The sequence below is a fragment of the Ascaphus truei genome, chromosome 2 (assembly GCF_040206685.1).
Source record: "Ascaphus truei isolate aAscTru1 chromosome 2, aAscTru1.hap1, whole genome shotgun sequence".
Taxonomy (NCBI): domain Eukaryota; kingdom Metazoa; phylum Chordata; class Amphibia; order Anura; family Ascaphidae; genus Ascaphus; species Ascaphus truei.
In genome coordinates, this window is record NC_134484.1 from 283,931,316 (window position 1) to 283,957,605 (window position 26,290).

The following is a 26,290-nucleotide window of genomic DNA, read 5'->3' on the forward strand; positions in this document are numbered from 1 at the left end:
AAAAATTCGACTACATAGAATATATTGACTCAATTGAAGATATAGAAGAAATTGAATAAATTGAAGTAGAAAATTTCAGCAAGGAAAAGGCCTATTTTATTTATATTGCCTTTTGAATGAGGACCGTGTGGTAGGCCTTGATGTGGTGTCTGATGTACTTTGTCCTCTAGAACATAGCTTCGAGCCTATTGCACTTGGTTGGCTTGACTCGTGTGCTGTTTCACCAACAATTGGTGTACTTAGCGACTGTTGCTGTGGCAATGTTTGTGCTTCCTCAAGTGACTGGGCCTGGAACAGTGCCTGTGGATGGGCCATGGGCTCGGGCTGGGCAAGTGCCAATGCTGGTGCCAATTGATGTGCTTGTGCTTGGGGCTGGGCCATGGGCTGGGGCTGGGCAAGTGCCAATGCCAATGCATGTGCCAATTGTTGTGCTTGTGCCTGGGCCATTGGCTGTGGCTGGACAAGTGCCAATGCCAATGCTTGTGCCAATTGATGTGCCTGGGGCTGGGCCATTGGCTGGGGCTGGGCCATTGGCTGGGGCTGCGCCATTGGCTGGGGCTGCGCAAGTGCCAAAGCCAATGCTTGTGCCAATTGATGTGCTTGTGCCTGGGGCTGGGCCAGTGCCAATGCCAGTAGCTGTGGCTTTGGTTCTGGATCTGGTTCTGACTCTGGCTCTGGGTGTGGCTCTGGGTGTGGCTGTTGCTCAGGGTGTGTCTGTGCCTGGACGTGTGCCTGTACCTTTGACATACAAGTTGCTATCATACTCAGGCTATTTGCCATGTTTTGGAGAGTGTCTTGCTGTTGTGTCATAATGACTCTCATGGTCTTAATTTCCTTGTAGATTTTGTCATTTGTTTTTGCCTGTCTGTCAGCATGTGCCTTTTGATTATCGAAAAAGGTGCACTCTAAGGGACTTAAATTGGCCAATGCTTCAGCACATACCTTGTCGCCTTGGCCTGGTTGGATAGGCTTATTGTCTTCTTCATCTGTTGCAGGATTTTCCGGTTCTTGTAGTAGCATTACATCTGGTGCCGAATGTTCGGCATGAGGGACAAGAAGCTGAGGGATATCTCGATCTGGTGGATCAACACACATTTCATCCTCACTTATAATATCTTCTATATTCGGGCTGGTGGAGACATCCGACTCCGTGTCTTCAGCAATAACTATATCATAAATAAAAAAACATTAATATCAACATAATTACTTTGTCATTATATGCTCATGTTCTTAATTTGCCTGCACATCCATTGATAATGCACATATTTAGATGCAATAAATTGAATTCTTGTATCAGTTAAATAACAAGCATGGTTTTTAAAAAGTGAACAGAGAGCCCTGTGTAATTTATCCATTCCTTGATCACATCATATAAAATTAAGTTCTTTTTATACTGTATGTATAAATGCTTGCATTTCACTCTCAATTTCTGTTTGAAAGATTTATTTAATAGCATACTACTCACCTGGTGTCGACTGTGAGGTAGATGGGCCGATATCCCTGTTCCCTCAAATCCCAAAAATAAGTTGAGGGTTCATGATTGGATACATGGTCTCCTCGTAGGACCTAAAATTTAAGGATGCTGGAGGGCCGCATCCTGTCCCACATGCATGGCGTCCGGCATTTGACATTTTCCACTTTAGGCGTAGTTTGATACCCCCAAAGTGTTTTTTGCACGTCTCTGGGGTTCGTCGAAACACGCCGGATGCAGATACCGATCTGCTAATCTGTGTCCACAGTTTAGTCTTGGGACTGGTCTTTGTTTTTGCTGTGAATATGTAAAAATGTCTTATTATATGTCTACAGGTTAATGTACATGTAATTAGTGTTATTTCATAATGTATGCTTATATAGAAAATAGTGTACCACCATGAACATATAGTTACACACACCTATTAGGCTATGTCATGCGTGCATTTGTGATTATGAAAATGTGCACAATCAGCTGCACACATACGTTATAGCATACATGTTTATCAGCTCAATGTTACGTAACTAATTTATTGCAGAAACAAAATGTTTTAATAAAATACAAAGATCATTATTTGAATACAATATTTATAAATATTCTTACATATGCTGTGGAGTTGCACCAAGGTGATCCCGATTTGGGAAGACATGAGGAATTGGCTACAGAGAATTCTCAGTCTCACGGTCCCTTTGGACCCCTGGTTGTTTCTGCTGGCAGACGCACCCGGGGGTTGAACAGATCAGAGCACAAATTAATTGCACATTTTGCCACAGCTATGAGGTGCGAAATCACAGCATTGTGGAAGCAACCAGACTTACCCAACATCCCAAAAATCAGGAATAGAATTTGGTACGTCTGTCGGATGGAGCAGTTAATGAGTCTGGTTAATGACACCGGCACAAATGTCTTAAAAACCTGGGCACCATGGTTGGCCCAAACGGATATCCCAGGGGTAGATGCCTCCAATATATTGCTCTGATAGCTCGAAATGCATTCTCCATCGATGTGCTGGCTCTGACATTAAGTAAACAAGGGACAGATAGGGCAGACGCGGGGTAGCGATGAATAGTCAAAGTTTTGGGTCACAAGTGGAGACCTCTTCTAAGCGGCCAAGGGCTACACGGATAAGAAGAGAAGCAGAGGCATCTTGGACTGCTCAACCCCCCTTCTCCCCCCCCCTTCCCAGTGTCTTGCTCTGTGGTCTTGTTAGTCAGTTGGTCTCCCCTGTTGGTTTAGATGTTTCAGTTTTCAAAAATTTGATGTGATATGGATACTGAATTGTAGGACACTGTGGTGTTAGAATTTTGTCAGTGTAACAGGGGAGTAATCCCTGTTCAAGTAATGTGCCTTTAATCTAGCAGTGTGGGGGTTAACTGCTGGTAGTCAATTAATAAACACCACCTGCCTGATCTAGTTTGCTTACAAAAACATGTCTGTTGATACAGGAAGGAACTCCTTAGCTCTTAATGAGAGCTGACCTTTGGAGAGACAGAGGTGTGTTCTTGAGTCTCCCAGGAGAGACTGACCAAGAGAACACACATCTCTGGAGCTGACCTGTCTTGAGCTCTGCCCAGCATAGCTGATTGCAAGACACCAAATAAGACTTCTAAACCTGGATGCTGATATTTTCTGTGCACGCACGGGTGCGGTTCCAGGAGAGCAGAGAAGCTTACTCTACAGCAAGAAACAGATAAGACTTTCATAATTAAGAGACTGCTTATATCTGCTTATTTCATGCTATATGTTTGGGGCTGTGAGAAATGCTTAACTAACGGAGATGTGAATTAATTGCATAGGATTTCACTAGAAATACTCCCAAGTGAATAGAAGCTTTATTCCCCCCCTGTGTTTGGATGATTTCCTGATGAAAAGAAAAAGGCACAATAAAGCCTATTATAATTTCACCTTATAAAGTCTCCAATTGTGTACCTCTGTGAACGTCCGTCTATATATGGTGTCAGAAGTGGGATAAGAGGTGTCCTTGTAGTTAAAAAGGACCGGAGATTTTTTATGTGTAATTTTTTTTTATGCTTTTTGCCTACAAACAATCTGAGAAACTTAGAAAAAAAAAAAAAAACCTCATGCAGCAGAGATCAGAGTTAAAGGGAAACCACGCTGCACTGAAACTTACAAAACCACAGATGGACTCTTTGCCCCAATCCTAAGAGGAGAGACTGCTGAAACAGCTAATCCTTTCTGCCTATCACAAAGTGTAATATGGTCATTGAAATAGGGGTTTTGCCTTTCAGCCATAGTCAGGGTTCAAGAAGTGAGTCAGCCCTTAAAAAGGGATAGGTGTTTGTTGTTTTCAAAAGTTTCGCTCAAGCAGTAAATACAGATGGTGACCCATGAGTGGTACTGATATTGCAAATAAAGGTTGCCACACCGCATAGGGCTACCAGCTGTGAATGGAGTATATGCAGAAAAGTGTGAAAATTGATACAAGTTTGTGCTGAAGCAGGGGAATTTTTAGCAAACAAATGCTGAGTGTAAAATTGCCCTATAGGGGAAAAGTGATTTCTGAACTGTGTAAAAGGTTTTTCAAAACCAATTGCTGAATGTTGAGTCACCCTGCCGGGAATGAAAGAAATAGTCCACTGCAAAGAATGTCTTTTTTTCTGCAAGTAAAAAAGTCTGCCTATATATATCTTGGGAGCAAAAACAGACACTCAAAGTGTGAAGTGTGAATGCCATAATACCCAAAGATGAGACTGAAAATTACTGAACTCAGGCAGAAAACCAAATTTCTGTTGCTGAAGCAGAGAGATTGCCCCTAGCATATAAATGGTGTAAAGCAAACAGAAGTTTTTTCCTAGCAACTACACATTCAGTATACCTAATGAGAGTTTACACCTAGCAAGTAAATGGTGTAGAGCAAATAGACTTTTTTTACCTAGCAATTGCACATCTTGTATACCTGATAAGAGAAAATGCATGCACAGACTGCTGATATTAAAAAAAATAAAAAAAAATATTACCCAAGAAAGAAAAGTCTACAAAGATGCCTGTGAGAGCTACGACCTCTACAAGCAAAATATGCCCATCTGTAGGACTACCACAATTGGGGGTTCTAGCAAATACAGTGGCAACAGCTGCAATAGTGCCTCCTGAGGTCAGGAAGAAAATTACACCTGATAGCCTAAAAATGGAGGACAAGATGCAGCGTTCCTGTAATGAACCCTACCCCACGGAAGAGTGGCCCATCCAGTCCAATAAAGAGGAAGACATCTCTTATGGGGAACCCAAACTGAGTCACACCCACAAAACACCCCAAGAATGGTGGGGGTGCCTGAACTCGGCAGGAAGAGAAAAGACCGCTCCCTTTGATGACGAATATGATCAACAGGAGACAGAGCGGGAGCAGCAGATCACCCAATATTTCTGTTAGCTAAAGCAGCTGCAAGAAAAGCCTGGCGTATATAATGAAGGTGCTAAAATTTCAAGTGAAGATGGAGACCCCAATATCCCTGAAGGGACGGTATCTTCCAAATCAAAAAGGCGGAAAAAGAAAAAGAAAAGCAGTTCTTCACTTACCGTGGAAGGAACAGACACGTCCGCAGATCCTGTGGAGGAAAAGGGGGACCGAGTTGCCCTGCAGCCTAGAGAAAATGGAGAATTCGTCCCGCGGGTAACCGAATATCCAGAGGGCCCAAGGCAGAAGTCGTGTACCCCAAAGAAGTGTCTGTCCGGTGCCAACAGTGAGGAACCCTCAACCAACCATCCCAGGGAAGTGGAGCCGGAACCAGTGAGTGGCGATCCCTTGACCAAACTTGAAGATGCCCTGAAAAATGCCAGGCATGACTGTGATCTGCTCTGTGAAGAATTGGAAAGGGAGAGAAAAAATAATGCTGAGCTATAGAAGACTGTGCTCACAATTTACTCTGCGGCCAAGACCGAATTGGAGGATCTCAAGACTGAGCTAGATATTGCAAAGGCTACTATTTCCGCCATGGATGAAAAGTAGAGCCAATCGGATATAATATTGGCTACGCTAAAGCGGAAGTATGAGGAGGCACTGAAGTAGATGACAGTCTTCCAGCAAGAGGTTCACACTCTTCGTATAGAGCTTGATGCCTCACATCATGAGACCAACAGCTGCCGCACAGACCTGGAAGTTTCCAGAAAGGAACTACACAGTCTCACTGAGGAGCTGGACATTGCTAAAGAAACTATTGGTAATCTTGATACAGATCTCAAAGTCTCTCAGAAGGAGCTTCAGACCCTCAAACTAGAGAAGGAAGTCTCACGACATGAGAGTGTCATTCTCAAAACAGATGTGCGTTTATTGAAGGAGGACTGCAAAGAAGCCCTGAAGAATACAGAGACTGAAAAAAGAGAAAATTCAAGATTAAAAAGAGAAAACTTAAAACTGAAAGAAGAAAATTTTCAGTTGACAGAAGAAGTCAAGGAAAAGTTTGAAGCAGAGCACCGACTGAAGAACCAACTGCAAGGTCTGCGTACACACCTCCAGTATGCTGAGGAGAAGCAGCAAACGCTGCAAGAAGAAAAGCTGCAGGCTGCTAAAGAAATTCAAGTGCTGCAAGAACGTCTGATGACCCAGTATGTCACCGCAAAGCAGCATGAGAAACTGAATGCTACCCTGAGCATCACCAAAGCAACGCTAAAAGCCAAGCTTAGAACCCAGGTGACGAGGCACAAAAGGGAGCACAAGAAGGTCCAGAAACTGAAACATGTAATTGTGGCCCAAGCAAAGAAGTTCATAGTGCTTCACAATGCAATAAAAATGTGGAGGCAAGCTCAGAGAAAGCAAAGCATGCAGATAAATTCCCTGAGAAGAGACTTGCAAGACGCACTCAAAAAACAGGGATCTCTCGCGGATGAGATTACAGTCCTACAAGGACAAGTATTGACCCTGACTAAGCGTCAGTATCCCACAGCCTCAAAAACCCATGAAGACAAGGGTACAGTGAGAGCTGGGAATACCGCTCATCTGAAAGACAAGGTTGCAAAATTTGAACCACCTAAACAAGCACTAGCAAAATCTTCAGCCACCCAGCAGGCAACAAAAGAAGGTACACGTGCTGAATTAAAACCAGAAGAATCCTTAGCTGATGAAGCTGAAAAGATGGGACATTCTCTAGAAGTAGGTGTGGAATTGCAACTTAATCTAAAATGGGTTGAACTAGCAACCCCATTGAGTGGGCAAAGTGACGGCTTCAAGAGCGAAAAACTCAAAGGGCGGTTTTTAAACGCTCTGCAACTGCTGCCATACGGTATGCCTACAATAAGACGAGCACCCGACGCAAGGGAAATCTCATTACCGCGCACGGTGAAAAAAGACTATACTTGGAAAATGTCCTCCTCGTGCGACTGAGGGGTGCTGATCTCAAACACCTTCAGGAGGAGACACGAATAAACTGGAGAAAGGGCTCCAATCCCCAAAGGACTGAGGGTTCTCTTCCTCCATCCAATCTCATTAAAGTCACTGAGATATCTAGAATGAAAGTGGAAGGATGGGCTTTGGCCGTGGCAAGCCCGAGCTTCCTACAAACAGGGGAGGTATGTAACAGGGGACAAATCCCTGTTCAAGTAATGTGCCTTTAATCTAGCGGTGTGGGGGTTAACTGCTGGTAGTCAATTAATAAACACCACCTGCCTGATCTAGTTTGCTTACGAAAGCCTGTCTGTTGAGACAGGAAGGAACTCCTTAGCTCTGAATGAGAGCTGACCTTTGGAGAGACAGAGGTGTGTTCTTGAGACTCCCAGGAGAGACTGACCAAGAGAACACACATCTCTGGAGCTGACCTGTCTTGAGCTCTGCCCAGCATAGCTGATTGCAATACACCAAATAAGACTTCTAAACCTGGATGCTGGTATTTTCTGTGCACGCACGGGTGCGGTTCCAGGAGACCAGAGAAGCTTACTCTACAGCAAGAAACAGATAAGACTTTCATAATTAAGAGACTGCTTATATCTGCTTATTTCATGATATATGTTTGGGGCTGGGAGAATTGCTTAACTAACGGAGATGTGAATTAATTGCATAGGATTTCACTAGAAATACTCCCAAGTGAATAGAAGCTTTATTCCCCCCCCCCCCCCCTGTGTTTGGAAGATTTCCTGATGAAAAGAAAAAGGCACAATAAAGCCTATTATAATTTCACCTTATAAAGTCTCCAATTGTGTACCTCTGTGAACGTCCGTCTACAGGCAGCCTGTAACATACACTCAATAAAAAAAAATTTGAATTTTGTTTTATTCTTACATGACATTGAGCCATATAGTTGGTCAAACGAAGCCATGACACCTTTCACAAGTATTTCTGTTTCACGATGGGTAAACCATGGGTTTCGGATGCCCTCAGCATGAGCCTGTCTTGATGATGGCCCTTCATCACTTCCATCATCAGCCTGCTCGGCATCACTGGTCGGATGCTGGACACTGTCCCTCTCTCCCTGTCCACTACTCTCGCTACCCTCCCCCACCTGCACTCCCCTACCTGGGGTAGTATTATGGGACGAACCGGCATGGGACGTACATGCCCTGGCAGGATGGACCGTACCTGTACATGCCACTCCACTCCCCACCACTCCTCCACTCCCCACCACTCCTCCACTCGCCACCACTCCTCCAGCCACCGCCACTCCTCCACTTGCCACCACTCCTCCAGCCACCACACCACGTCCACTCCCACATTCACTCATCCTCTCTATTTCACTTAGTCACTCACTCAGTCACAAAAAACAAATATAAACAAAAATTACACACTAACAAAGTTCTTTCACACTAAGAATACACAAATGTTGAGAAAAAAATATAATAACACAAGACAACTCACTCAATAATCACCAACAACTCACAAATCAACAACTCTCTCCTCCTACCACCAGGTCCAGTCTATCTCGCCCTTCCTCCCAACAGCACAGACACAAGATCCAGAAAATGGGTGCTTTATATAGGATGAACAATTAAAATTGACACGCGAAAGTGTGATTCCAATGATTGTCAGGAGGTTGACTAATTATCATCACTTCAGCATTTTAGCACTTAACCCATACACTACCAGCTCCATAAATAAACAAATAAACAAAGATATATACAAAATAATTTACATCCATACTATAGTGAAGGGATTGACTCCTTCCATGGACTCTCACACAGATACCCCAAGGAAACTAAGGGGACATACACGAACATCAGGGGACATTAATTGCCTTAGCATTGAAATGCAAAAATTCTTCACAAAGCTTTATTTAAAATTATTATAGTTTAGATGAGCAGGGGGTCTTCAGAGCTGAACAGAATTGGTTTCAGCCTCTGGCCCCCCCTACTTCATGAGATACAGGCCCCGTTATGGGGTACCAGTATCCACTGTACATTTCAAACTTCCGCGTCACGTGACCGGGACATTTACATTCTGCAGTGGATACCGGCACTATATAACATGGCCTCTATCTCATGAATAAGGGGTGCGCAGAGGCTGAAACCAATGCGGTTCACCCTGCTCCCGCACAATATATATAAAAATTACATGAATGCAGCTTCATAACCATAGCGGATATCTGCAACGGTAAGAAAATAATTTATATTGTTATTGGTGTTTTTAACAGTAGTGTAGATGAGCAGGGGGTCTCCTGAGCTGAACCGCATAGGTTTCAGACTCAGGGACCCCCTACTTCAGGAGATACAGGCCCCGTTATGGGGTGCCAGCATCCCCTTTAGAATTGAAATGTCCCTGTCACGTGACGCGGAAGCTTTAAAGTGCAGGGGATACCGGCACCCCATAACAGGGCCTGTATCTCCTGAAGTAGGGGGTCCCCGGACCTGAAACCAATGCGGTTCAGCTCCGGAGACCCCCTGCTCATCTACACTATTATGAAAATGAATATTGTTAATGCACTATCTCCTGTAACAGACGTGCATGGAGATGCAGAATCTACATGCAAATGTTACAGGAGGCTTTTTTTTCCTATCAGCTATCGTACGTGAAGTTTAAGCACGATAGCAGGGGGGGAAAATACAACATGCACGATATGGCAAATTTGAGCACGCACGAAACAAAATGGGCTGATCTCCTTAGTGAATCGCGCCTCCGGCTTCACTTTTTAGCGGGCGTGTTATTTTTTTACAGGCCAGCGCAATAGCACGGAGCTTAGTACATAGCCCACTTAATGTCTAAACACCAGTTCAACAAAAAACTACTCATGTACTTGTCAATGTACTTGAACGTTAAATAAATGTAAGGAATCCGCTCCTCGGTTTAATGTTTGCCTTACCTTGCAGACAAGTGCAGTCCCGGAACACATCCCCTGATATTTACTGCAGCCTGGATTCACTCACCAAAGCAATACTGCCACACGCCCCTTCTGCCATTGGTTCTCTGACCTTTAAGTGTTGCCTTCCCACAATGCTCCCTGCCGAGCATAGTTCTTCCTAGATGTCTCTGTGTTCTGCCATAAGCCTTGTCTTGTCTGTCTCCTTGGTTCCTGAGACCGGCTGCTAGTGTCACGCAGCGGTCTGTTCCTGTGCTGAAGCGGAGTACTCTCCTTGTTGTCTCCAGCTCCCTGATTCCTGTGACCGGCTGCTAGTCTCATGCAGCGGTCAGTTCCTGTTTCCTGTGCTGAAGCTGAGTACTCTCCTTGTTTCTTCAGCTCCTTGCTTCCTGTGACCGGCTGCTATATTCATGCAGCGGTCTGTTCCTGGTTTCCTGCACTGAAGCGGATGTTTCCCTGTGTATCTTCAGCTTCCTGGTTCCTGGGGCCTACTCTTTCCCTAATCTAGAGAGGCCGTGTCCTGGTTCCTGCGCTGAAATGGAGGATTCCCCAGCCCACTCAGAACTCTTGCGCTGAAGCACTGGTTTACCAGTGCAGCTAGGCGGTGTGCTACTCTGGTCTGTCTACCACCTCCTGAGACCAGTACCATGGGCCATGGTCGCCGCACGCGCAGAGGCCACTCCCGCGCTCCTAAGCTGAAGCGGGGCTCTCCTGACTACCTGTTGCCGAACTCCTGCTTGAACAACGTTTACCTTGATGTCTCCAGTCCTGACCCTGGCGTGTCCACCGACGATGCTGTCATCTCCTATCCTGATCCTGCTACGTACGACTACGAACTGCGCAATCCGGATCAGCCTGCACGGTCTAAGGTCGGTGCTTTTACAACCCCACCTCAGCCACGCGGTCCGACCCAGGTTTGTGGCGAGCACAGTCGTGACAATAAAACTGTAAGATCTATTTTATATAAGGATGACATTTGAACACTGAAAAGATTATGTATATGTTAATTTATTCTTATGTATTTATCCATATGTTTTACTATATATATATATATATATATATATATATATATATATATATATATATATATATATATATATATATATATATATATATATATATAGCTGTTATATATATATATATATATATATATATATATATATATATATATATATATATATATATATATATATATATATATATATATTTTTTTTATATATAATAAGAACAACATAGAAATATGTAGCGCTCAGGTGGAAATAAGTGATAATATAAATATAATATATTATAACTAATATAATTACTTAATTAAAAATAGCAAATATTTAACTCAACTAAATATTACAACAAACCATAAAGTGATAGTGATAAAGGATAAATCCAAAAAGAATGTTCACTTGTTGAAAAAATCCAGAGAGGTAAGAGTCCCAAAGAAGATCCAGGGAGTGTATTGCAGCTTCAGATATAAGTGGTATAGCCAACTACGACGAATCTAAGAACAAAAAACAAACAGAAGCGCAAGCTCCATAGCATGTAACTGTTTAAACAAATGAGTACATTTATTACAAAACTGCAGCCCAAAGGAAATGCACTTACAGGATTAAAAAAAGCAACCATACGTGGGAGAGAAATCTCTGTGTGAAGACATCAACAGGGGTGGGGGAGTCCAAGATAGGCAGGGTGCACCTAATCAGCTCACAGCAGCAACCAACTCCTGTCACAAGCTGGCGCCAGATCGCTATAGCTCTTTGTGCCTCTGCGTTCTCTGCTCCTGCATAGATCAGTTACCAGCACTGAAATTCGGCTGACTGGAACACTAGGATGCCCAGGACTCCACGTGCACGCACCCACACACGATGACGTCACCAGCCCTGCGCATTTCGCCACGTTTGTGCGACTTCGTCAGTAACAGCCAATGAAATAGGCTGAATGATATAGAGATATTCTCACTCCTTCGTTACTGATTCACCACAAATTGGTTGTTTACAAGGTTAAATAAACATTAATAAATATTAATACTTGACAATAAATCATAATAAATTGGATTGTTCACATCAAACAATAAGAATATCCCAACCAATTAATTAAATTAATTTTAACACTCCCAATGCATAAAATGCAAAGAGTATCCTACTGAAACCAATCCTACATTCATCAAATATGAAAAATTGACCAATTGAATTGGAACCTAAATCTATAAATGATTTTGAGTAATAATTCCTATAACAACAAATCAAAATATAAAAATATATAAATATATATAACTCCCTGTGTGTAATGGGAACAATACAACACCAACAAACACTATACATTCGTCATTTGACTTAATAACTGTTACGCCGGAGTAGCCCGCAGACCAGACCTGTCCCTAGAACTGAAGTGGCAGGTATGAATACACACACCAACAGAGCGAGGGACGTGTCCGGGTTGTGGTATTAGATGGTGCCAGGCCAGATGGGGTGTATTGCGAGAATACTTGCCGATACCGTTTTCCCAGAAGAATGGTCGTTGCCGTTGCCGAGATCAGGGGTAGGAGATGTATGGAGGAATCGAGATGAGTGCCGAGGTCGAAGGGAGCCAGAAGGTACTTAAACAGGAACATTCTGAAGTCGAGAGCCAAAGGGGGTAGTCTGCCAAGCCGCGTCTAAACCGAGAGAATCAAAGAACAAGCACTGTGAAACACCCATACAAAAACTATGACGAGCGAGGATGCACAGAACAGAGAGGGTATATAAAGCTGGAACAGCCAACCAGGAGAGGGGGCGTGCCTGGAGGAGCCCAGGGAGCTTCAGTGCATTGGCTGCTGTTCTTAGAGCTCAGGTGACACTCAGCAAGAGCCAGATTGTAACTATGCGGTGTTTGGGGGTGGAGCCTGAGTGGGGATAAGTTCAAGGGCTTTTGTGTGTGCACTGTAAGTCCAACGTGTGCATGAGAGGAAGCAACGTGGGGTGCGCACGTGCGTGCGGGGCGGCGATTCCGCGCCGACGGCTGCGGCGCAGAGCGAGGAGGAAGAACCTCGTGGAGCGTCCCACCATGCCGAAGGGTAAGTGATGAAGCTGAAGGGGGCTTGCATGGTTGTAGTTGAAGGGTCTGAGCAGTGTAAGGAGAGAGCCATGAGCTCCGCCTGAGACGCTGTGTGCTCACATTCCTAACAGTACACCCTCTTCAGGATCGGCCTCAGGACGATCCAAAAACGGCTTGTCTGGAAATTTCCTCCTAAAAGTCTTCAGGAGGCTGGGTGCATGGATGTCTTTGAGCGGAACCCAAGACCTCTCCTCGGGTCCGAAACCCCTCCAGTGGACCAAAAACTGAAGCTGCCCCCTGGAGATGCGGGAGTCCAGTAAGGCTTGTACCTCGTATTCCTCGTTATTGAGTACCGTGACTGGATCTGGCTTGCTGGTCTGTTTAGGAAAGAAACGATTGGCAATGTGGGGTTTTAATAGCGAGGTATGAAAAACGTCTGGGATCCTCATGGAGGGTGGTAGTTTAAGGCGAAACGCCACTGGGTTAATCTGCTCCACGACGGGAAAGGGTCCCAAAAACCTAGGTGCCAGTTTAGGGGAAGGGACTCTCAAGCGGATGTTTCTTGACGAGAGCCATACTAAATCCCCTGGCTTGTAGTTGGGTGCCGGCCGACGGTGGCGATTGGCCTGAAGTCTAGCAGTATCAGCGGCCTTGTGGAGAGACTTTTGTACCTTGGACCAAATGTCTTGGAGAGTGGAAATCCGTTCGTCTACCGCCGGTACCCCAGAAGCCAGATTAGAAATGGGTAGGCAGGGAGGGTGAAACCCATAATTGACAAAAAATGGAGATTCTCGGGTGGATTCACTTCGGGCCGAATTGACCGCGTACTCTGCCCACGGGAGGAGTTGGGACCAATCATCCTGGGAATCAGAGATGAAACATCTGAGGTATTTCTCCAGCGACTGGTTAGTTCTCTCCGTCTGTCCATTGGACTGGCGGTGGTATGCAGAGGAGAAGGAAGAGACAATTCCCAGTCTCTTAGTGAAGGTCCTCCAGAACTTGGAGATGAACTGGGATCCTCTGTCAGAGACAATGGAAGACGGAATGCCATGGATCCTAAAGATATGCTCTGAGAAAATGTCTGCTAGGGCGGGAGAGGAGGGCAGTCCCTTGAGGGGGATGAAGTGGGCCATCTTCGAAAACCTGTCTACGACAATTAAATGGTGTTGAAGCCCCTAGACCTAGGGAGGTCGACTATGAAATCCATGGAGATATGGGACCATGGATGAGCAGGCACTGGCAATGGGAGGAGAAGTCCCTGAGGTCTCTGTGGAAATGTCTTCTTCTGGGTGCATACAGGACAAGCGCGAGTGTATTCCGCAATGTCTTTAGACATACTGGGCCACCAAAAGTTCCGACGAATTAAGTCTAACGTCCTTCTGAAACCTGAGTGACCTGCAGTTTTAGAAGAGTGTCCTCAATCTAGGACCTCTGGAATGAATCTGGGCGAGACGAAGAGCCTGTTAGAGGGGATTGCCGTGTTTGAAGGGATCTGTTGCTGGTCCCTTTTTATCTTGTCTAGCGATTTGAAGGTGGAAGTAGCCAAAATTCTCTCGGGAGGTAGGATAGGTTCCAAAGCTGCCTCAGGCCTGTCTTCCGAGGAGTATTGTCTGGACAACACATCTGCCTTCACGTTCTTCGTTCCCGGGATATAGGATAGATGATAGTTGAAGCGAGAAAAAAAGAGCGCCCAGCGAGCTTGTCGAGGACCGAGGCGACGTGCACCTTCGATATAAAGTAAATTTTTGTGGTCCGTTAAAATAGAAAATGGCTCCCTTGACCCTTCCAACAGATGTCTCCACTCTTGTAGTGCCATTTTAACGGCCAATAACTCTCTTTTGCCGACGTCATAATTCCTCTCGGCGGAGGAAAATTTCTTAGAGAAATACGCACAAGGGTGAAGTTTATCCTTGGGCGAGTACCTCTGTGATAGTACAGCCCCTGCACCGCAGACCGATGCGTCAACTTCTATGACAAAGGGAAGATCTGTGTTGGGGTGGCGCAGGATCGGTGCCGTGACGAATGCCTCTTTAAGGGCCTGGAAGGCGGAGATTGCTTCGGCGGACCAGGCAGAAGGATCAGCCCCTTTCCTAGTCAACGCCGTGATGGGGGCCACTAGAGTGGAGAAATTGCGAATGAACTTCCGATAGTAGTTCGCAAATCCTAAAAAGCGCTGGATAGCCTTGAGAGTCTCTGGTCTGGGCCATTCCGTAACTGCGTGGAGTTTACCTGGATCCATCAAAAAGCCTTCGTCCGAAATAATGTAGCCCAGAAATTGGGTAGAGCGTTGATGGAAGGTACACTTCTCTAGTTTGGCATACAGGTGATGTTTGAGTAGACGTGAGAGGACGTACGAGGTGTGATGAATGTGATCCTGAAGATTTTTGGAGAAGATCAAAATGTCATCTAAATAGACAATAACAAATATGTTTAGCACCTCCCGAAATACGTCATTAATAAAGTCCTGAAAGACAGCCGGGGCGTTACATAAACCAAAAGGCATGACGAGGTACTCATAATGCCCACAGCGGGTGTTGAAGGCTGTCTTCCACTCGTTGCCCTGCCTGATGCGGACCAAGTTGTAAGCCCCACGGAGATCCAATTTGGAAAATATCTTAGCCCCACGCAGTTTATCGAAGAGTTCCGTGATCAAGGGGAGAGGATAGCGGTTCTTGATGGTGATACAGTTCAAGCCCCGGTAATCAATACATGGCCTCAGAGTACCATCCTTTTTCTTCACGAAGAAGAACCCTGCTCCCGCCGGGGAACTGGAGGGCCGTATGAATCCTTTCTCAAGATTCTCCTTTATGTAGTCCTCCATGGCTTGAGACTCAGGTATCGACAATGGGTAAGTCTTGGACTTGGGCAAGGTGTATCCTGGGACCAAATCGATGGGGCAATCGTAGGACCGATGAGGAGGCAATTGTTCTGAGCGGACCTTGTTAAAGACCTCACGGAAAGGGTGATACACAGGGGGAAGAATGGAGTCCTGAGTCATTGTGTTAGCCAAGAGTTTGGGAGACTTCCCTGACCTCGGTTTCCAGGTGATGGGGGTAGGTGAGACCCAGTCAATTGGAGGGTTGTTCTGCAACCAAGGTAGGCCGAGGGTTACTGGCGTACCTGGGGCCTGGATGGTGTCAAGTACCAGGGTCTCGCTGTGGGAGTAGGTAGATAGCAGGAGAGGTATGGTCTGTAGCGAGATTAAGGGTGGAGACAGCGAACGACCATCAATCCCAACCAAGGCAATAGGTTGGGCCTTCTTCACCAAAGGTATCCGGTTCTGTTTAGCGAAATCGAGGTCTACAAAGTTTCCTCCAGCACCGGAGTCGATAAAGGCAGCAGTAGATGTGCGAAACACAGCGCCTGCGAGAGAGATAGGAATCGTAAGTTTCTTAGGCAGTGCCTCCTTGGGGAGGGGACAAGGAGAGATAACACCCAGTGAGAGCCCCTCCATACTCACTGAGTATTCCCATTTCCCGGACGCAAAGGGCATGCACGGACCAGATGTTCAGGGGATCCACAGTAGAAACAGAGTCCGCCGGCGTAGCGGTGTTGTCGTAGTGGATTCGGATCTGTTGCACCCCTAATTGCATTGGCTCGGGAGGCTCCAGTGCCAGCTGCTGTGAAGGAGGTGGTCTAGGAACCAGAGGAGAGTTGGGGAAGGGTGCTTGGAAGGTTAGTGGCCGGGCATTCTGATGCTCCGAGCGTCGTACCTGGATGCGTTGATCAATACGTACGGCCAAGTCAATGAGCGCCTCCAATTGGTCTGGCCTGGGTTGCCGAGCAAGCTCGTCCTTGCTGGACTCCGAGAGACCTTGCCAGAAGATGGAGAAGAGCGGCTCTTGTCCCCAGTTCGTCTCGGCGGCGAGCGTGCGAAATTCCACTGCATATTGTGTCACCGATCTTCGCCCCTGAGTTATCTGGAGGAGGGAAACAGACGCCATCTCCCGGCATGCAGGGGAATCAAAGACTTGTCGGAACTCACCCTTGAAGGCTAGATAGTCTTGTGCCAGGTCCGGGCGCAACTCCCAGACTGGCGAGGCCCATGCCAGCGCGCTGCCCGTCAGTAGGTTGTACACGTAGGCTACCTTCTTCCGGCCGGTGTCGTACTGAAGGGGTGCCATTTCAAATTGAACCTCACACTGGTTAAGGAAACCTCTGCACTCCTGCGGGTTGCCAGCGTACGGCTTGGGAGGCGGTATCTTCACGTCCTGACTGCTGGGTCTGACTGGTTCTGCAGCCTGTGGAGGAGAAAGAGGAACAGGTGCTTCCGGTACCAGAGCCGAAATTTTAGCCATTTGGCGTGTTAGGGCCACAATCTGATCAGCCATGGCCTGGTTTTGCTGTATCAGCATAGAGATTGCTTGCCTCAGTTCGGCCTGTTCTGCGTCTTGTGGGCTCGTCATAATGTTACGCCGGAGTAGCCCGCAGACCAGACCTGTCCCTAGAACTGAGGTGGCAGGTATGAATACACACACCGACAGAGCGAGGGACGTGTCCGGGTTGTGGAATTAGATGGTGCCAGGCCAGATGGGGTGTATTGCGAGAATACTTGCCGATACCGTTTTCCCAGAAGAATGGTCGTTGCCGTTGCCGAGATCAGGGGTAGGAGATGTATGGAGGAATCGAGATGAGTGCCGAGGTCGAAGGGAGCCAGAAGGTACGTAAACAGGAACAATCCGAAGTGAAGAGCCAAAGGGGGTAGTATGCCAAGCCGCGTCTAAACCGAGAGAATCAAAGAACAAGCACTGTGAAACACCCATACAAAAACTATGACGAGCGAGGAAGCACAGAACAGAGAGGGTATATAAAGCTGGAACAGCCAACCAGGAGAGGGGGCATGCCTGGAGGAGCCCAGGGAGCTTCAGTGCATTGGCTGCTGTTCTTAGAGCTCAGGTGACACTCAGCAAGAGCCAGATTGTAACCATGCGGTGTTTGGGGGTGGAGCCTGAGTGGGGATAAGTTCAAGGGCTTTTGTGTGTGCACTGTAAGTCCAACGTGTGCATGAGAGGAAGCAACGTGGGGTGCGCACGTGCGTGCGGGGCGGCGATTCCGTGCCGACGGCTGCGGCGCAGAGCGAGGAGGAAGAACCTCGTGGAGCGTCCCACCATGCCGAGGGGTAAGTGATGAAGCTGAAGGGGGCTTGCGTGGTTGTAGTGAAAAGGTCTGAGCAGTGTAAGGAGAGAGCCGTGAGCTCCGCCTGAGACGCTGTGTGCTCACATTCCTAACAATAACAGTTATAAAAAAAGGAAACATATAGGAATACATAAGCAATCCTATACAGGGAAATAATAATTAAATTTAATTTAAAAAAAAATAATAATAATAATAAATTTGAATGCAATTGAAATTATTAAAAAATTCTATAATAAAATCAATATAGATTTGGAATTGACTCTAATCTTGAGTATAAGAACCTATTTGAAAAATAGAATTAATTATTCTAAAGGAAACTCTCCAAAGACAACAGAACCCTTCCTATTTAGTAGTTTTGAATATCTAAGACATGGGGAGAGATCAAAATAGTAACCTGAGCAGTTAGGCAAAGAACAGCAGAAGAAGAACAGACTAAACCAATGTGCTTGTGTCCAAGCACTCATTCAAGCCTTTGGGTGAGAGCGTATCGAGAGAATAAATCCAGAAGGATTCTCTCATACATAATGACTTAAACCTATCCTCACCTAGTTTGGTTTTGGGGATGCTCTCCATACCCATGATACTAAGCCCCCTAGGATCTTTAGAATGTACTTGAGCAAAGTGACGAGGAACACTGTGCTCCAATACTCCCTTGACAATAGCACGTCTATGCTCAAGGAATCTGACGCACAGTGCTCTTTTCGTGCGACCTATATACTGTAGATCGCACGAGCAGGATAATACATAAACTATATAAGTTGAAAGACAATTGATTTAACTCTTCAGTCTATAGACAGAGGGATTGCTGGATGAGGAAAAAGTGTCCGAGACCTGGAGATGTTTGCACATCGAACATCTAGATCTACCACACTTAACATTCCCAGGCACTAAATGTTTCCCTGCAGTACCTGATGTATTATCACTCAGTTTACTCGGGGCCAAGATGTTCTTGCTATTTAAACCCTTACGAAAGACCAGTGGTGCTGTAATAGGCAAATTACTACTAAGGTGTGGATCTGAAAGCAAAACTTTCCAATGGCGATTCATAATCTGTTTAATTTTATTGGAATAGCCATTGAATTTAGTGATAAATTTAACACCATGGGTGTTTCTATTTTTACTTTCCAAAGCCATAGGTTGTGCAGATTGTTCAAGCTTAGATTTGGCTAGCAGATCCACACGCTCCACAGCCCAAATTTTGTTAAATGCCTCCTGCACTAGAGTCGTGTTATAAGCCTTCTGTTTGAAATTGTCGTTAAGATGACAGGATTGCACCTCAAAGACCTGGTCAAATGAGCAATTCCTCCTTAGCCTATTAAATTGACTAAGGGGAATATTGCGTAACCACTTTGAATGGTGGCTGCTCTTAGCATGTAAATAGCTGTTAACCGCCACATCCTTGAAGTGCACCTGTGTATTGATGTTAAAATTCGAACCTATCGATAATTGCAAATCCAAGAAAACTATATTGATGAACTGACCTGGTGGGTGAATCTGAGGCCCATATCATTGGAGTTAAAGTCGGTCAATATCTGCTCGAGATCGCCCCCATCTCCATCCCATATGATCAAGATGTCATCGATGTAACGGCCATAGAACACCAAGCCTGCCCCCAGCCGTGCATTGGTCCAGATAAATCTGGATTCCCAATACCCCATAAATAGGTTAGCATAGCTGGGGGCAAACGTGGTCCCATGGCCGTACCACAGGTCTGGAGATGGAAGTTCTCCCCGAACAGAAAATAATTGTGTCTAAATATAAAGCCGACAAGGGAGAGAATAAAGTTACGTTGTGATTCGTGAAAACTTCCACCACCCCCCAAAAATGGCCAACCGCCTCGAGACCCTTACCATGATGTATACATGTATATAAAGATTGAACATCACAGGTGGCCCATTTATAGGTTGATTTCCACTGGATAGAAGAGAGGGAGTCTATGACGTGGAGCGTGTCCCTAATATATGAACAAAGTAGGACCACATAAGGTTGTAAAAAATGGTCCACGTATTTGGACACACGCAATGTCATAGACTCCAACCCTGATACAATGGCCTACCTGGCGGGTTCACAGGGCTTTTGTTGAAATTCGGGAGGTGATAGAAGATAGGAATACATGGATTGGCAACGTAGAAAAACTTAAATTCATCTTTAGTGATGAGTTCACTATCAAGAGCTCCCCTTAACATGGAACATAGCTCCAGCTGATAATCCAATGTAGGGTCATCTTTTAAGACCATATAAGAAGCTTTATCTGAAAGTAATCTCATTGCCTCAGCCACGTACTCCTCACGATTCTGTCACAATGCTTCCTCCCTTGTTGGCCTGCCTAACCACAATACGATCTTCCAACCGCTTCAACCCACCCCTGTTGATGTCTTCACACAGAGATTTCTCTCCCACGTACGGTTGCTTTTTTTAATCCTGTAAGTGTATTTCCTTTGGGCTGCAGTTTTGTAATAATTGTACTCATTTGTTTAAACAGTTACATGCTATGGATCTTCCGCTTCTGTTTGTTTATTGTTTATATATATATATATATATATATATATATATATATATATATATATATATATATAACAAACAAAGAATAGACTGCGCTCCTCAGGTGTAAAATCAGACTAATTACCAAATGATTGTATTAAATGGATATAGCAAAGGTGAATGGCAAAAGTGAATGCAACAGTATTATGGATGATTGACTCACACTAATAAAAATACATGCAATATGTTATAATAAAATGCTGAGTGCCAATGTTTAAAAAGCTGCTGTAAACACAAATATATGCCAGTGAACAATACAAATATAATAAAATGGCATGTGTTGGTAGTTATGACTACTGCACTAATGAATCCCTCCTGAATGATACTAAATGAATGATGAATGGAAAAATACAGAAAAAATGACACTAAGTGTGTCAAAGATAAAAATAAAAATAAAAATGAAAAATGTGAAAAATGTAAAAATATATCAACCAAACCAAGGGTCCATGCTAGGATCTGGCTGCTCTCATCAAGGACCAACGAACTCCCAGAAATCTGTGAACAACAAGAAAAGAAAGCGCCCGATCCTAGTGCAGCATGAAAAAATACAATTTAATAAAAATGAATATGAATAAAACCAACAAATGCAAACTCACAAACACAGGATAAATAAATGCATATAATGAGTATACTCATTCGCCAACCGCCCACGTTGTGCCTTGGATGGCGCGCCCTCTCTCTGTCTGGGTTTTCTCAGCTCTGCTGAACCGACATCCAGCAGGGGATACAGGAAAAAGCTCACCACAATGTGACCCGGAAGTCCTCCACAATGTTAGTGTATCCGGATATGAGGTCTGCAGTCCGTGACCCCGCGATGCAGGGGCTGATCAGAGAAGTCTCTCTGCACTCCCAAAGGCAGTCCGTAATGAGGTGGGCAGTGAGGATAGAGTCAAAATGTATATCACGGTGTGACAGCAGCTAAAAAACGCTCTTCTCTACGCGTTTCTTCACATAAAGTGATTTCATCAGGAGATATATATATATATATATATATATATATATATAAATTGTAAAACATACAGGACACCTGCAAGCTCATATTGAACCCCCAAAATAACCACAACATATATATATAAGCATATAAGTGTCACAGAGGAGTGCTACTGAGCATGGCAATATATATTTAAAACCAGAGACAGAACATGAAACACAGACAGAGCTCAGTGCACATCCAGTGAAATTTTTACATGGTACAGTGCCTAAATATATATGTATAGATATCTATTAAATAAAATGGTCTTTTAGTTTAACATTTTGGCCAAAGTGTTGTAAGCCCCTGAGCCACTACACGGCAGACCACATCTCAAGGGTCCCTAACACTAATATAAATTCTTAATAACCTGTGCATTACCAGGAAGAATGATTTATAATAAATCTGACAAAATTAGTTGCATAGTTCTAAGTCTGATTGAAGCTTTTATTAACCTGTACATTACCAGGAAAAGCACTCTGTATTAGATTTGTCACAATCATACTGCAAGCAAGCAAGTTCCCCTGAGAGTGGGAGATGCTATGGAGTGAGCTTTTAACCACTTAAATGTGGGAGGGGGTGAGCTTAATCAAGATAGGAAGAGCCACCCTCCAATCAGCTAAGACCAGCTGAACAAGAATTGTAAAACATACAGGACTGTAGGAAAGACTCGCTGATCAGTTCCACAATAAACAAATAATACCAATGCCTTAATACACATAATACATAAACTTCAGCTACAGGCACTCAACCACAGGCACAATTAGTGTAAGTATGTCCCCTGGTTGACCCTAAAGTAGTTTGAATAAACCTTAGATTCCAGTAGTGTATAATTGCAGACCAGAGACAGTCCAGAATAATGAGGAGTTCCAGGAGGGTGCTGCTTTCTCAGATGGAAGTGCTAACCCAGCTCTTCAATGGTAACTTCAAAGGATGAAAAGAACAGAAAGAGCACACTTCCTGGTGCAAATAACGTTTTTTACTCAATTAAAAAGACACACAAATAACAGCAATACACTCACAAACATCCAGTAAAATCAGGCAGTATGTGGTAATCCACAGATTCGTGCTGGAGTTTTGCAGAGTCGTCTTTCCGTGGGGATACTGTGCCAGCTGCCTGCTTCCACCCTTCCAGAGGCTGGAGTCTCCTTCCGTGTCACGTGACGTCTTCCTCGTGCGTCAACGCGTGATTTTCTCCTCCTCCTCCTCCGTAAGGCGTCGCTACAGCTCGGCAGTTCAGGGATGATCTCACCACAGAACGGTCTATCTAGTCAGCCCACTCCCTGTCTTCTCCCTCACGTCGTTCAACTCAGGTAAAGTCCAAATAACTGTATTCAGAGTGTTCACACAAATTTCAACGTTTCGATCCTCTTCAAGGGATCTTTCTCAAGGGGGGGATACAAAATATCGGCTAGGGCGGTTGAGGAGGGTAAACCTTTGAGAGGAACGAAATGTGCTATCTTGGAAAAACGGTCCACCACTACTAGAATGATGTTCATGCCATTCGACCTAGGCAATTCGACAATAAAGTCCATGGATATGTGGGACCAGGGGTGCTCCGGAATGGGTAAAGGCATAAGAAGACCATGTGGTTTTGACGAGGTATCTTATTGCGTGCACATACCGGACAGGCCCGAGTAAATTCAAGATGGTTTTGGCCCTATTGGGCCACCAGAAGGTGTGACGGATGAGGTCCAGAGTTTTTGTGAATCCCAGATGTCCTGCTGAACGGGAGGCGTTCCCCCAATCCAGAATCTCAGGAATAAATTTGGAGTCTACGTACAAAGTATCCTTCGGAACTTTGAGATCACAAGAAATATGTTCTTGAGACTTGATGATCTTTTCCAGATTTTTAAAAGCAGTGACCGCGAGGATCTTTCTCCATCTTTGCAAACAAGCGGTTCTCTCGGAGGCGGGAGAGTACGAACTTCGTATGGGAGATATGATCCTGTAGATTCTTAGAAATAATGAGAATGTCGTCCAGATAAACAATAACAAAAAGGTTAAGAACATCACGAAACATGTCATTGATAAAGTCCTGTTAGACCGCCGGAGCGTTGCATAGGCCGAAGGGCATCACAAGATATTCGTAGTGGCCGCTACGGGTGTTGAAGGCGGTTTTCCATTCGTCACCTTTCCGGGTGCAAATGAGATTATATGCCCTGCGGAGGTCTAGCTTGGTAAACAGGTCGAAGAGCTCAGAGATGAGTGGAAGTGAGTAACGGTTCTTCACCGTGATGCAGTTCAGTCCCCTCTAGTCAATACACGGTCTGAGAGTACCGTCCTTCTTATTAACGAACAAGAATCCAGCCCCCGCGGGCGAAGTGGAATGCCGTATGAAGCCCCGCTTCAAGTGCTCGCAGATATATTCGTCCATAGATTCTGTCTCCGGCAGAGAAAGGGGATAGGATTTGGATTTGGGTAAAGTGTATCCGGGTATCAAGTCAATCGGACAATCATACAATCTGTGAGGGGGTAGTAGCTTGGATTGAGTCTTGCTGAATACAGCAGGGCCCCTGGTATACAGAGGGTTCCGTTCCAGAGGCCCGCCGTATAGTGAAAATCGCCGGAAAGCGGATCCGGCGATTTTCACTTCTGTGCATGCGCAAACCGGCATTTTTGCCGTTCTGCGCATGTGCAACCTATGGTGTGCACGCGCAACCTATGGTATGCGCATGCAACCTGCGGTCTGCGCATGCGCGCCGGCGCACCCGCCCATACTGCGCATGCGCGACTGGAAATCCAAGATGGCGGTCCCCTTGTCGGTGCCGCCATATAAGCGAATCACCGGATAACGGAGCACCATGAAGCGGGGCCCTGCTGTACATTCAAAAAATCAGCGTATGGGGCGGGAAAGTCTCCCTTGGGATTGGATGTATTAACCAGCAGTTGAGGCGAAGGTACAGCTGGTGGGGATGACTCCTCTGACCTTGACCTCCAGACTATGGGATCTCGAGAGGTCCAATTGATATGCGGATTGTGCTGCTGCAACCAAGGTAAGCCAAGGGTGACCGGTGTTCCAGGATCATGGATAACATCCATGTCAGGGTCTCCTTGTGGGAAGAAGAAGAAAGAGTGAGAGGTCTCCAAGGAGATGTAAGCCGGGGTGTGTGGACGGTCGTCGATCCCTACCAAGGCTACGGGAGATTTCTTCCTAATGAGTGGGATCTTGTTCTGTTCAGAGAAGGTCTGGTCAACGAAATTTCCTCCCGTGCCGGAATCGATAAATGCAGCTGTGGAAGTCCGGAAGGTAGGACCAGAGAGGGAGACAGGAATGGTCAACTTCTTGGGAAGTTCACTTTTGGGAAGGGGACAAGGGAAGTTGGCACCCAGGGAGAGCCCCTTCATACTCACTGGGCTTGGTTGTTTCCTGGACACATGGGGCATTCACGGACCAGATACTCGGAAGATCCGCAGTAGTAAGATAACCCACCGGCTTGGCGAAATTGTCGTATCAGTGCCCGGGGATGTTGGACTCCGAGTTGCATCGGTTCTGGAGCCTCCACAGCAGGCAGCGGGGAGACGGAAGGTCCTATGGTTGAAGCGAATCTGGGACAAGGAGCACGGAAGGGCATAAATCAGGGATGCTGGCTCTGAGCGCGGTGTACCTGAAGGCGCTGATCCACTCGATTGGCTTGGGAGATGAGTTCCTCCAGAAGCCCTGGCCTGGGTTGTGAGGCGAGTTCGTCCTTCACAGAATCCGTTAAGCCCCACCAGAAGACGGAGACTAAAGCCTCCTGGTCCCATCGTGTCTCAGCTGCTATGGTCCTGAACTCTAAGGCATACTGGGCCATGGAACGACGGCCCTGAGAAAGCTCAAGCAAAGAGTCAGAGGCAGTTTCTTGGCGTGCGGGGTATTGAAGACCTGTCGAAAGTCTCGTCTAAAGGCCGCGTAATCGCGGGTGATTTTGGGACATAATTCCCATATCAGGGAGGCCCACGCCAGCACATTCCCTGTAAGTAGGCTGTACACATATGCCACTTTCTTACAACCAGTGGAATACTGCTGCGGGGCCATCTCAAACTGTATCTCGCATTGATTGAGAAAACCGCGACAGGCTTGCGGATCCCCCGCGTACGGTTTAGGTGCCAGGATCTTCGGGCCTGAGGTCGCGGCGGACACTGGTTCTGCCGACAGTGGCGGTGCGACTACAGGTGGTGCCTGAAATGAAAAGTCATGTACCTGTTGAGTGAGGAGAGCCATTTGATCAGTAAGGGCCTGGACTTGTTGATACATGGCCGTCATCATGTAGGCCATGTCAGTCTGGTCTGCGTCTTGTTGGCTCGACATAATGTTACGCCGGTGATGCCCGCAGACCAGACTCGTCCCTTATACTGAGGTCAGAACGTATATGTTCATGCACCCGTAGTAGAAGGAGCGTGTCCGGAGTGTGGTGTTTTGGCGTTGCCAGGCCAGGTGTGAATAGTTGTAGTAATACTTGCCGGTACCGGAACAGAAGAGACGAAGTCGTTGCCATTAGCCAAGGTCAGGGAGAGAGAGAAGCTGCAAGGTCAAGTGGGAGCCGGGGTCCAGAGCAAGAGAGGAACGTCCTCCAAGCTGGGTCGCAACCTGAATAATGAAGAGCAAGGGGAAAGCCAGAATAGATGTCCGTAAGCAGAGACTATGTCGAGCAATGTGAGAGAGGTAAGACAGGAACTATATACTGTGTCTGACCAATGGGGAGTGGGGGCAGTCCTGGAGGAACACGAGGAGCTGTGATGGATTGGTACCTATGACAGGCAGCCAGGTGGGGAGCTTTAGGGTGGAGTAGCAGCCTGTGTGAAAGTTGGGGCATGGTTTCACTGCTAGTGCAGTGAATAAATAATCTTCACCTGGCGCGCGCTCTGTAATGTCAGAGAGCGCGTGCCCAGGACAAATTGCAGCCGCCTGGGTGCGGGGTGCCTGCGGGGCAG